Source organism: Protopterus annectens, chromosome 8.part1 (genome assembly GCF_019279795.1).
Source record: "Protopterus annectens isolate FY-2018-M chromosome 8.part1, PAN1.0, whole genome shotgun sequence".
NCBI lineage: Eukaryota > Metazoa > Chordata > Ceratodontiformes > Protopteridae > Protopterus > Protopterus annectens.
In genome coordinates, this window is record NC_056742.1 from 450483550 (window position 1) to 450495760 (window position 12211).

Consider the following 12211-nt stretch of genomic DNA (forward strand, 5'->3'; position numbering starts at 1 on the left):
CTATTTTTCCCAGAATATTTACTTCCCTGGTCCCCTGTCTAGCGGGGCAGCTGATGTGACCCCCGGGGTGAATTTCCTATCTTCCATCCAATTGTCAAGGTTCCTTTTGAAGAGGGCCAAAGAGGTGCTCAGCTTGACATGTATGGGCAGTCTATTCCAGAGTATGGGGAGTCTCTGGGTCAGGAACCTATCACTCCAGCATGTTTTGTTCATTGTGATGACCAGGTTTAGATCCCTCGAGTGTGTGGCTCTGAGGGACTGGGATTTCTTTAAGTGTAGCATGTCCAACAGCTCTGGGTTTGACGTGGCATTGTATGTTAGGCAGAGATCGCCTCTGAGTAGGTGATAAGTGACAGAGTATAGCTGGATTTTTTTTTAGATGGTCAGCATAGGGCATCTGCTTTAGGCTTGTGATTCTTTTAGTGTGGTATTTCTGTGGCTTTTCCAGTTGTTGCAGATGTCTTGTGAGGTACATACCAAATGGGGCATTGTACTCTATAATGGGTCTAATGAGGGATGAGTTAGTGGGACAATGACCTCCTTTTTTCTGGATGAAAAGCCCTTAGTGATGAAGTGTGACATACAAAAGGATTTCCTGACTGTTGCGGTGATGTGGTCATCGAAGGTGAGACCACTGTCCACCTGTGTCCCTAAGTCCCTTATCACACTTTCAGTGTTTAGTGTACTGCCACATATGTGGTAATTCATGGGTACATGTTTTTTTCCCAAAGGGGATAACTATACATTTCTTGGCATTGAGCTTGAACCCATGGCTCTGGCACCAAGCATCTGTTTCTGTAAGGCCCTTTTGTAGAATATCCACATCATTTGGGGATTCAGTAATGGCTCCCAGTTTGCAGTCATCTGTGAACATAGTTAGTCAGAGTCCCTTAGTGCTGGCCTGTACTTCAGAGAAGTAGATGCCAAACAAGAGTGGTGACAGGACTGAACCGTGAGGTACTCCACTTGTCACTTGTCTGGAGCTGGATTTTGAGTCGGATACTTTTACAGTGTGGGTTCTGTCAGTAAGCCAGTTGGCAACCCATCAAGTGACATAGGGATTAATGCCCAGCTTAGTAAGTTTATCTATGATTCCAGAGTGGGGGATGGTGTCAAAGGCCTTGGCAAGGTCCAGAAAGGCTGTGTGGGCTGCCCTGCCCTCATCCACGGCTCTGGAGACTGATTCGAAGAAGTCAATCAGGTTGAGGAGACAAGATCGGCCCTTTACGAAACAAAACTGGGTGGGGTGCAGTGTTTGAAGGTTGTCAATGTCTTTGTTTATAAGTTCCATAATAATGCATTCCATGGCTTTGCAGATCAGGCTCATCAGACTGATGGGGCAGTAGTTCCTGGGATCCAAGGTGGATCCCCCCTTGTGGAGTGTGATAACTGTAGCTGTGCACCACTCATTGGGCACGAAGCCTGAGGTGAGGCTATGATTAAACATGACACTTAGGTGAGGTGCCAGTTTATTTTGTAGTTCATGTAGTACACAGCCTGGGATGTCATCTGGTCCCATGGATGCTGTATTCTTAGCTTTGGTGAGTGCATTTTTTACCTGTGTAGCCATGATTACCTGAATTTGGCAATCTTTTGGTATTGAGATGGGCCCTTTAGGGGGGTGAGAGGGGGTGAAGATGGCACTGAATCGATCTGCCAGTATATGGGCAATATCCTTGGGATCAGTATATTTATTGCCATTCTATTGTAGCTCATAGCAGATCTGAGCATTGCCATTTAGATTCTTGACATAACTATAGAATGCCTTGTGGTTGTCCTTGGAATCTTTGGCAATTTTATTTTCATAACTAGCTTTGGAGGATTTTATGAGGGATCTCATCTTCTTACTTGGTCTGGTAAGGGAGTATTTTGCATCCTGGGATTTTCCTCTTTTCTGTAACAGTTTTTTCCTTCTGTTGTATAGTTTGTGTATGGCAGGGGTTGACCAGATTTCCTTCCTTTTTTTGGAGGAGAGCATCTTGATTCTATTTGGAAAGGCACGATTCATGCATGAGTGGATGTGCTCGTACAGTGCCTTAGTGTAGGATTCAGCAGTCGAACTTTCATTTCCTGTCTGCATGGGTGTCATGAAGTTTGTCACTTCTGACTTGAGTAGCATGAAGTTGGCTTTGGAGAAGGATTTTATAGAGGTTTCCTTACTGGGGGTGGGGTGGGATGTGCACATCAAGGGTGATTAGCTTATGGTCAGATCTGACCAATGAGTGGGTGACCACTGGTGTGGAGTATCGATCTCCCATGTTGGTTATGACCAGGTCTAGGATATTTGAGCCCCTGGTGGGACTATGGATTAGTTGATCCAGGGCACTGGAATTTATGAATTCCAAGTACCGTTGGGCAAAGGTGTTGGTACCCTAGTAGTTTTCCCAATTAATGGCAGGGTAGTTAAAATCACCCAGTATTAGCGTGTTTGATTGTATCTTAATATTTTCCAGTATGTTTAGAAAGGTGTAGTGAGAATCTTGGGGCATGGTGGGGCATCTGTAGTAAGCTACAGTTTGGATTGCAGTCTTACCTAGTGTTAGTTGCACCTGTAGAATTTCAGATGCATTGTGTTGGGCAACTAGCCTGGAGGTGTGAATATCCTTGGTGAATATGGACACTCCTCTGCCTTTAGTGTTTCAGTCCTGGTTTGGTGGCCGAAACGTGTGGTAAGAGTTGAAGCCTGGAATTGTAGGGGTGCTCTCTGGTGCCTTGAACCAGGTCTCAGTTACTGCACAGATATCAATGTTCTCCATATTTAGGAGTGCTTCGAGAGAGTGCAATTTGAGGTTTAGACTTCTAGCATTGAGTAACATTACCTTCAGATTTTGCATGCTTATATCTGTTACGGTGGTGGTTTTGTCCTTTGAGCCTTACCTTAAAAAGGCACTATAGGGGTGGCAAGAGCCTTAGCCAGTAACCTGAATTGACATTTAATTATTTATAAAATTCCAGCTAGCTGTGCTGGCAGTACCTCCTTTTATCACGCTTCTTTCCCCCTTGAAGACTCAAGGTAGTTTTTCAAGGGACCACTGAGAAACATTGCTTGAGGAGAATGAACCTATCTGGGAATACTCTGCCCCATTCCCTGTCTTGAGATTCCAGCTGCCTTTGCATTGCTGACCCCATTACAGTGTGGCACTGTCATATCATATGCCTGCAACCCTAGGCACCACCATAGTAAGTTGCTGGCTGGCTCTCTGTAGCCATAGATCCCCCTGAGACAACTATTGCCTCCTCCTGCAAATACTTAGCACCAGGGCCTCCCTATCATGGTAAGGTTTCATGGTGTTAACATGGTACAGTTTGTGCCCCTGCCTCCTGCCTAGCAGTTCTACCATGTAGTTAACAGCACTGACACTCCTTACCACTTTGTAGGGTCCCTCTCAAGCTATCTGCAGCTATTTGTGTCTGACAGGAATGAGAACCATAACCTGCTGACCCACAGCATACTCTCTAGCTTGAGTATTTCTGCCATACCAGACCTTTTTCTGCTGTTGAGCTTCTGCCAGGTTCTCCTGGGCCAAGCCCATGAGTTCTTTGAGTCTTGTCCTCAGCTTTAAGATATATACCACAACAGACTCATTGTGGGATTCAAACTCACCCTCCCACTCTTCATGAATCAAATCTAGAGGTCCCCTTACCCTATGCCCATACAGCAACTCAAAGGGGGAAAACCTGTGGATTCCTGGGACACCTCCCTGTAAGCAAATAACAGATGGGGCAGATATTTGTCCCAATCCCTCTTAAACTGGTCTGCAAATGCCTGTAGCATGATCTTTAGTGTAGAGTTTAATGTCTCCACCAGACCATTAGTCTGGGGATGGTAGGGGTTGGCCTTTAGGTTCTTCACCCACAGTGCTTCCACAGACAAGCCAGCAGGTCTGACATGAAATTCTGTCAGTCAGAATTTCTTTTGGGAAACCTACCCTGCTGAAAATCTCTAACAAAGCATTTTCCACCTTTTCTGCCCCAATGGAGGACAGAACCACTGCCTCAGGGTATGTGGTAGCATACTCTACTACCACTAGGATATACTTCTTTCCTGTGAAACTTGGAGTACTCAGAGTTCCCACAATATCCATAGCTACTCTCTAAAATGGCTCCTCAATCACAGGCAAAGGCATCAAAGGAGCTTTGACCTTGTTTCCTGCCTTGCCTACTTTTTGGCACTGCTCACAAATCCTGCAGTACCCTGTTACATCCCTGGAAATCCCAGGCCAATAAAAGTTCTGCATAATACATCTCTTTGTACACTTTATGTCCATATGACCTGCAAAGGGAATGTCATGGGCTATGGCTAGAAGTGCCAGACGGTAGGCTCTGGGCACTAACAACTGCTGTATTCTCTCACCCTCTAGCCCTCTCTCAGGGGTCCACTCTCTATACAGTAACCCTTTGTTCCTGAATACAGATTACCCTTTTCCTTGAGAATCAGGTGCCTGCCTGAATACTTCCCTCAAGCCTTGTAATGTAAATTCTGAGAGCTGAACCTGTCTCAACTCACTCTTTGTAACCCTTCCCAGCTCCCTTCCACAGGAAGTATGGTATTGTCTGACAGCAGTGCCTCACTGTTAGCCTTGGTACTACTACTCACCTCTGCCCTTGCAGTCACTCTGTCCAAGAGAACATCAGTACCCACCAACAGTTGTGGCTCACCTTCCTTCTCACTGCTATAGGGTAGCTCTCTCTCTCAAGTAACCACCTCACCAGTCCTGGATTCGTGTGTGTGGTCTGTCTGGGCCTCCCCAAAGGCTACCAGACCCACATGCCTGTCTCCAAACCTGACTGGATGTAACTGCATGCACACAAGGTACTACATTATCAAAACCATTCCGTATCAGGACATCTGCAGGGATATCCTCAAACAAACCTACTTGCTTGCTTCCTTTTTCACCCTCCCAGTCAAGGTAAACCCTAGCAAAAGGTATTTGGAATGGGGTCCCTCCTAAAGCTCTGATTGGAATAGACTGCCCAAGCAAGTAGTGCTCCTGTTTAACCACTGGAGACTTCACAATGGTTAGGTCAGAAGCTGTATCTCCTTTAGCAGTGGCCTGTTTCTCATCTACTAACATAGGATATAACCTCTTGTGGTAATTTGGTACCCATGTTGTCTCCAGACAACTTGCCACTGGCATTCTGTCATTCCCACCTGCTGGCTCCCCCACCTTTTCTTCCCCACCTTGCCTACATGGACATCTATATCCTAAATGGACCCACTGGTTACATTTAAAACCTTTAACCCTTGATTGAGGCCATGCACCTGAACTAGTGGCTTCCCCTGTTACTGGTGGACTCTGTTGGGGTGGTTTAGGCAGCCCACCTTGGGTTCCCTTATACCCATGTGCAGCACTGGGTATCCATTTCCTGTACAGTGATGCCCTGCTTGCTAGGTATAGGTCTCCCTTTTTCCCCAACTCATTTGTGGTGCTGCATTCTCTATCTGCCAACCAGATCTCATGTCCTCAGGCAAAGTGCTAAGGGCTTGTTCCCTCACCAAAAGGTCTGCCAGCCCTTCAGAAGTGGTGACCTGGCACTCACTCACCCACCTATGAAAATAAGTGCTTAACTCAGCAACATAATCACAAACACTTTTATCTGCCTTGCACCTATGCTCGTGGAACCTTTTTCTATAAGCTTCAGGTGTTAACTTAAAAATTAAGCATTTACTTAATTGGTTACAGTCTAGTCAATCAATTTTAGGCAATTTAGAAACAGCAATTACAGATTTACCATGGAGTAAGGGGGTCATGAACCGTACCCAGAGCCCTTGGTCAACATTATACTATTTACATAGCCTTTCAAACATATGAATAAAACTATTGAAATTATCACCTTCTGTAAATTGTGGAAGAAATTTACTAACATTTATTGCTTCTGGGGTTTGGTTATTCCCTTCCCCATCACTTCCATGACCATGGCGAAGAATCAGCATCTCCTTCTCATGTTGCCTCTGCCTTACATTTTCTTCAGCCTCAAAGCATCTCAGTCTCTTATTTTATTCAGCCTCCAAACACAGCAGTTTCTCTGCTGATTCTATTTCCAGCCTCCATTTCAAGTCTCTTTAACTCCAGACAGATTTTTCAGTCCTCTGAGGAAAAGATAAACTGCCCATTTTCTGAGAGCTGTACATCCCATAGGCCAGTCTGGCTGTCTTCCTCGATTCTGGTATATGATGCAGCTGTGGCTAAGGCTGCAATCATTTCTGCTTTACTCAGGTTGGCATGCACAAGTCCTTTGGCTTGGTACATCTCAGCCAACTGGCTCCTCATCAGCTTGCCATACTCCTCTACTGACAACCTTGCCTGCTCTCCCTGACTAACCAAGCTAACAAAAAATAAAACTATTGTGATATGAAACTCTGAATGACTACCATGTGGCTGCTTGAGAGTACAAACACCTTCTTTAGTGACCATTGTTTACAGGTATGAGCAGGAGTTCAATATCCACACCACTCAATCCCAGTATGTGATGTGGTGATCCCATCACTGTTCACCAATAAATATGTGATGTGGATATCCCACCACTGCCCACCAATTAATATGTGATGACCCTCCACTGTACCAGTAATCAAGGAGCCTCAATCCTCACCACTGGCACCTGTGGGGGGATGTTCACTTGGAGGATACCAGTTACACACAGTATTTCCAGATACAGCTCTCTTCATCAAGTGCAATTTCCCTTAAGAGCACACAGAAACCACAGGCAGTCAGGGGCTAGTTTCTCCCTCTTCCTCCAGATCCATACTAAGACTCCTCACTGGCACAGCTATAGAGTTGAGATATCAGCTGAGTGACCAAGCCAATACCTCCAGCACCCTCTCTGTCCAACCAGTGCTTTGTGTCCCTGTCCAAGTAGCTGACACACACTCTTTGAGGTTTGATTCACACACACGCACACACACACACACACACACACACACACACACACACACACACACACACACACACACACACACACACACACACACACACACACACACACACACACACACACACACACACACACACACACACACACTTGGGAAAGGCTGGTTTAGTAGCTATGCCCCCTTCTGCCCAGACTATAAGGTAGTTTTCACTACCACCAGTCACTCCTGCCAGCTACCATAAGGCCCTTAACAAATGGTGTCCAATCTTACTGTGTAATACAAACATGCACACACACACACACACACACACACACACACACACACACACACACACACACACTTGGGAAAGGCTGGCACAGGTTTAGTAGCTATAACCCCTTCTGCCCGGACTATAATGTAGTTTTCACTGCCACCAGTCACTCCTGCCAGCTACCATAAGGCCCTTAACAAAGGGTGGTCCAATCTTACTGTGTAATATTAATATTAATATTAATATTAATATTAATATTAACACAAATGGTAGTTTGACCAAGAGCAAGGCTATTAGGAGTGGCCCACACAGTGCCACCAAATAAATATGCAAATACTCTCACAACTTAAATATCTTTACACAGATCAGCCACAATGAAAGGTTTAAATGTATTTAATAATAAATAATAAAAGTACAAGACAATACTAAATATATATTCACAGTGACATCAGAGTTCAAAACCATAGGAAATATTTGAAATAACATTGTATTGCAGGCTCACACAAATAAAGAAAAACATCTAAACTAAGCGTTACTATATTCATGACTGAACCTAAAAGAATTATACAGTTCCCTTTTAACTTACTATTAGAGCTAGGCAGATGTGGTGAATGGTTCTTCCTGTCAGGTCCAGGACAGAATGCAGAATGCCTCATCTCACTAAAAGACTTCTCAAAATAATATCTAAAATATTACTGCTGGGATAGTTTGCAAAATGACATCATCTCTGGTCATCTGACTTTTAGTTCTCATGCAAACCCCCATTGCTGAAGCTGGCAGTATTTAGCATCTACCTGTAAAAATACTCATACAAGGGCTTTTGCTCAGATCTTTGGCAGATGCTGGAAGTCATAAAACAAGTGCATTCCTTCATGCTTCCAAAGTAGCAATTAGTTCCCCCAAAGGCAATACTGAAAACTTCCTTGTACAGACTTTATGTCTCTAGCTGCATTGAAACCTGATAGATAGCCTCTGTTATGGTCTAACCTGTAAGGTAATTTAATATCAAATATTTTTCTAAAGATTGCTAGACAGAGGTTAACCCTCAAGTTTCTTCAGATAAATTATATACATTTAAACAGTTACCGTAGTGCATGTACATTTCTGTTCTCTTCCAGTAAGGCACACTGTGGATACATTTTAAACTCAGCACTTTACAAATACCTTTTCAACACAAACATCTGTACAGAGCAGTCTGATATGCACATGCTATACAATTCTAATACATCTGTAACACAAGCATCTTATATAAACTAGTTTGATATTCACAAATGACATATAATTATTTACAAAATTCCTGCTAGCTATGCTGGTGGTACCTCCTTTAGTCACAGGCCTTATGACTGTGTTTAGTAGATGTGGCCGGTTTGGACTTGAAGTTTACTTTGGAGGATTTCACTAGTGCTCTTATTTGCTTGTTCGGGCTAAGGAGAGATTGCTTCCAATTAGGCACCTGCTCCTCCTTGGTCCTGGACAGCAATTATTTCCTTTTATTATATAGTTTATTTATTGCAGATGTCTATCAGAAAGGTTTACTCTTCCTTGAGGAGGAGGATTTTGTCCTGTTGTGTATTCCTGATTCCATGCAGCTATATAAATGCTTGTATAGTACTTTTGTGTAGGGTTGGACATATGTGCCAGTTCCTATGGAGGGGGAGGGGGCTGTGAAACTGTTTATACCTTCCCTCAGGAGATTATAATTAGCTTTGGAGAACTTTTTTGTTAGACCCTAGCTGGAGCCAGTCAGTTGAGATGGTGACTTTGAAAGTGACCACTTTGTGGTCGTATCTTACCAGGGAGGATTACATTGTAGGGATGCTGCAGTGGTTACTCATGTTGGTTAATACCAAGTACAGGATATTATCACCTCTTGCAGGGGTGTTGACCAGCTGGTCCAAGGCATTTGTATTGATGAAATCAAGGAATCTCTGAGCATTTGTGTTTTGGCATGAGTAGTTCTTCCAATCTAAGGTTGGATAGTTAAAGTCATCCAGGATCAGGGTAAAGGATTGAATCTTGAGAGATTCAAAGAGGTCCGGATAGGTGGAATGGACATCTTGAGTCAATGTTGGGGGCCTGTAGCCAGCTATGATTTGAATAGGAGTCTTGTCAATGTTTAACTGCACCTGGAGTGTCTCCTGTGCATCATACTATTTGACAAGCCTGGAGGTCTGTATATCTTTACTATATATTGCAACTCCACCTCCTTTTGCTTTACTGCCCACAGTTTGGGGGTATAAATGTATGATAGGATGAGTAACCTGGTATAGCTGGGGTGCTCTCCACAGCTTTGAACCAGGTTTCTGTGACTGCACAAATGTCAGCATCTTCCAGGGTAAAGAATGCTTGCAATGAGTGCAGTTTCATGTTTAGGCTCCTAGCATTTAGCAACATGACCTTTAATTTGTGTTTTGATGAAATTTTCATGTTGGTAGTTTTGAGCTCATATTCCTGGCCTTAAGCAACATACTACCATCACCCAGAATAATGCCTCAATACAAATAGAAAATGATTGACTTTAGCACTTAGCTTAGTTTCTGGCATCATTCAAAGGGGATCCAGTACCTGAAAGTGTGGGAAGACATGATCAACAGACCATGATCCTTTGCCAGAGATGGCCTGCATCTGTATCCCCTTGGGCTTCAGGCTTCTGGCAAAGGCTCTTGCCTCCCCCATAGTGCCTTTTTTAGGCAATGCCATACCTGTCTGGGACACATATTCAGTGAGCTCGATCATATCTCTCATCATATAGTCTATGGAAGTACATCTCACGTCATTTATGCCGACATGGACTATGACAGAGTCATAACAGTACCTGTTGTTGAGAGACTTGATGTGGCGGATTCTGGCACCTGACAAACAACCGTGACTTTCTCCTTATCTATCCTGGTGAGGGGCACATCTGTGCATCTCACAATGGAGTCTCCTATGACGAATATGTTGGGGTTATGTTTAAGCCTTTATGCCTGTGAGACACAGGTGTTTGGACTATGTGTGGTGCATGGTAAAGTAAAATTGTGCTGTTGTTTGTATGGGTTTTCAAAGTGTGTGTGTGTGTGTGTGTGTGTGTGTGTGTGTGTGTGTGTGCACATGCGCTATGAAGGAATGAGTGTGTGCGTCTACTGGGACACAGCTTCAGCAGTAGTTGCAACACTGTGGCTTGATGTACTGGACAGGTCTATGGTGTGCATGGCAGAGGTTACAGCATCCCATCATGCTCATGTCACAGAGTGCTGACTCTACCAACAGTTGCACCTGTTGTATCAAGAAACTGGCTTGGTAACGAAGTGCTACATATTCATAAGCAATGATTGCTGTGAGGCATAACACTGCTGTGACTGACACAGCCACAAGGACATCCTCTCCTGAGTATAGAAACTTCCACAACAGATGTAGCTGTGGGACTTCTGGTGCTGTAGGAGCACAATCTAGGTTATCCAAACCTTTAACAATTACCTTCTGTGGAGGAACCAATGGAGTGGCTTCATGAACATTACTTCACCCATGGCAGGCAACTTTGACAGGATGTGGTATATACCAGTATGTCAATGAGTCTATCAAAACAAGCACATATTCAGGACATGCACATTTGTAGGTCGTAATGCATGCCTTACTAACTGTACCACAGCTGTGCTGCCTTTATGATGACCCTGCACATATGCTGGATTGCGACCACTGATATACCAACCTCAGTGGGAGAACAGTAAGCATGTCTCCAGAAAACATCATTACCCACAGTTCTTGTATGTATCTCTCTGCCTATGGGGGCTTGGGGCAGATCCTGACATGTGTCCACTAGGGCGCACCACATTTCCCTGACTGTGTCTCCCACATCCCATCCTCCCTGCATGGTGTGTGTTTCATGGACGTCAGCAGGAAAAGAGGCTGTTTCTATGGTTTGTGTAAAGGATACAGTACTCATATTCCCTGTGTCCAATACATATACATACACACACACACACACACACACACACACACACACACACACACACACACACACACACATAGACACACACACACACACACACACACACACACACACACACACACACACACACACACACACACACACAGACACACGCACACACACACACATACAAACACACACACACATTGTACTTCCTTCCTGTGCCACCTCATCCCCATCATCACAATCATCAAGTGTTGCAGATTCTTCAACATCAGGCTGTGGCAGTTCCACAATGCTGGTGCTGGATAAAGAATCATCTGCAAATACAACGAAAGGTAATATTCTGTGTATGTATGACCCAACACATACAACTGAAGTGTAGAAATAATAAAAATTAAAATATATGCATTTTAATTACATACCTTCTGCAGTTGCTGTGCAGGGGAACTCCCTTATGATTCTATATACCATAAATCAGGCAGCTTTAATAATTCAGACAGTGACATTCATGTTCTCTTTTGCAGAAAGAGGTTTACATACCTGGGACATCTACATAACTACTCTTACTGGCCACTCAAGCTCTGCCCCAACATCCAGTTCCACACTGTAAGATCATGTAGAGGTGTCACTACCTCTGACAGAGGCCAGAAACTTCATCTTCATCTCAACAAGACTTGATTCAGCCTACTGAACAGCACCTGTCGACATACCTTTCCATTACATGAAACAGGCTTTTGTTAAGTGGCATGTGTTATGTCAGTAGCCCTGTGGTGCACCATTTCATAGCTATGGCAGTGGCCACCAGCCACATTAATGTCCACTAAAAGAGCTTTCCAAACACAGTCTCACTAGGCCCAGCTGGCAGCATCCAGCCCTAAAAACCATCAGCCATGGAGTTAGAGGACCTGGAGAACTTGAATATACCTGTATTATTTTAGGGTTACCACCTGTCCCTCTTTGCAAGGGACAGTCCCTCTTTGTGCAGTTGTGTCCTGCAAAAAAACCTACAAAATGTCAAATGTCCTGAGATTTTAGGACCAAAAATATTTACCAAGTTTTCTTTAATAGCTGCATACAGCAGTTAACTTGTATCTGAAACAACTAAATTGTGTATGAAATAGCATAAGCAACTCAAATGCTATAAAAATGAGCTTTTATTTGTGCAAAAAAAGTGAAGTTT

The 12211-nt window shown here is 43.9% G+C and overlaps 1 protein-coding gene across 1 annotated transcript in view; it reads right to left on the reverse strand.

Annotated features, from left to right (window-relative positions):
• Positions 1-12211, reverse strand: part of MMP2 (matrix metallopeptidase 2) — a 511193-nt gene that overhangs the window by 16395 nt on the left and 482587 nt on the right. The window lies entirely within an intron of this gene.